This window comes from Belonocnema kinseyi, chromosome 5 (assembly GCF_010883055.1).
Source record: "Belonocnema kinseyi isolate 2016_QV_RU_SX_M_011 chromosome 5, B_treatae_v1, whole genome shotgun sequence".
In the NCBI taxonomy this organism is placed as follows: Eukaryota; Metazoa; Arthropoda; class Insecta; order Hymenoptera; family Cynipidae; genus Belonocnema; species Belonocnema kinseyi.
The window spans coordinates 95166727-95169027 of record NC_046661.1 but is presented as its reverse complement, the minus strand read 5'-3'; positions in this window follow the sequence as shown (position 1 = coordinate 95169027).

Genomic DNA, 2301 nt, shown 5'->3' with positions numbered 1-2301 from the left:
AAACAAATTAATTTTTTGTCAGTTTACTAACTTTACAGCAGTGATAGTCATCACTTAGTTGCGTCTTTTGCTAATGCCAATATTTGTTTTTTACCAAATCATGTCACAATACAATGTTTGAAGAATAACTTAAACTTCATTAATTTGCATAGAACATTAAAATAATTATTTAACTAAAAAATGTGTTTAATAATGTCAAACAAATTTTACTATGTTCGCGAATTCTTTCCCTACAATATTTGAATTTAGAAACATAAACAAATATTATACATCTACAATCTTCCTTTGGTAACATTCTTTTTCATTATATTGTAATTGTTGAAATGATTCTACTTTTAAAATCCAAACAGTTTCAGAAGCATAAAACTTTTTTAGAGAAAAATTTGTATACAAAAAATCTAGGGACAAAAGTTATTTGAATTAATATATATTTAAATAAAATGTTTCCTTAGAATTGGTATTCTTATTACTGCAAAACTTTATTCAAGTGTAAAATTTATTTAAAGTATATTTGTCTACTATACTATCACTATCACTGGAAAATTAATTACTTACATTAATAATTAATAATTCAACTAAATTTAAAAAATTAAAAAATTAAAATTTAATTAAATTGCTTCTACGTCACTGAAAAAATAATTTGTAAAGTTTTTTGGATTGCAACGTTTTTAAAATAAAATGAAAAATTGATGACAATTCTCTTTCTACTACATTGTTATTGTTTTCTTATAAATTGTACTTCTTTAAAGTAAAATGTTTTAAGAATACTTCAAGATTTATCAATAGTTATCTATAAAATTACATTTCATTTAAATTTGAAATTAAGTCATGTTTATAATTTCACAACTGAGATATTAATCAAAGCATAAAGCGTTCAAATATAAAACTGTGTACCTACAAGATAGTATGTACTTTTCACAGATTTAAAAAGCCAACAACTAACATCAACAATTTATGCAAATTTATTTCCTAAAGTTGAAAATTGAACTATTTTGTTATAAATTCGTCCTTTAAAAAATAATATCTTTTGGTAGAAATTCCATCTTTTCTGATTGAATATGCTTAATTGAAAATTAATCTGTTTTGCTTGAGAATTCAACTATTTTATGAAAGATTTTTTATGAGTTAAACTCTGATTTATTTAAAACAAAAATAATTATTTGTTCAAATATCAAATATTACATTTTTCTTTGACAATTAATCTTTTTTGTTTGAATATTTCAATACTTATGGTTAAAATTTAAACTTTTTTAAAAATTCAAATTTTTAGGTTTATGGAATCAATTATTCGCATGAAACTGTTCTTTCATGAATAAATTAAACTTTTTCCATCTAAAATTAGAATTTTTGTATTTGAAGTATTAATGTTTAGTACGGTGGTCCTGATTTTGTACGTTTCAAATTTCTTCAGTTATATGTTAACTAATTTTTAGTTATTTATACCATTCGTTTTTCAGGTACGTCGTGAAATAAATAAAATAACTTTCAAGATATTATGATGTCTTTAATTAATTATAGCATAAAATAATTTGTTCAATTAATTTTTAAATTATTAAAATGATTTTCAAGTAAATAGTTTACCTGAAAAAAAGAAGGAGAAACGTTTATCGTAAATTATTTTCTATCCATTATTGTAATGTTTTTAAGTACTCATTTGTTTTCTATTGATTCGCGTAAGTGTTTAAACAATTTAAATTGTTTAAGTCATTAGATTTTTTAAATATTTTATTTCACATTTATTCTGCCCTTCTTCGCGTTTCCAATGAGTTCTATAGTGAGTCGAATTTTTCACTGCAAAGAACACTGAACAAAATGGTTGAATTTTCAACAAAATAATTCGATTTTTAACCAAATAATAGAATTTTCAACTAAGCCTATATTTTCAGTCCAAAAGGACGAATGTTTTAACAAACTAGTTCAAGCTTTGAGTTTGATTTCAAGCCTAGGTTAATAAGATTTTGACAAGTAATGAAATTTTTAATCCACAGAAATAAATTTTCACCAAAATATTTGAATTTTAAACTGGTTGAAATTTGCTAAAAAATGCAAATTGTTAAAAAAATAGTTTTATCCTCAATCAAAATGATGATTTTTGAAATACGCCAAACTCTCGCTTTCAGTCACCCCGTTATCAGCCTTACTAGAACCGCTGAATCACACAGTTTCTCAGGGAAGCAGGGTGAGAGTAGCTACGATCTCATGTGTGTGTGTGTGTGTGTGCGTGTGTGTGTGTGTGTGTGTGTTTTGTGTGTGTATTATATTCGGTTCGGTTTTGATTCCTCTAGAATCAAACCGAAGGGC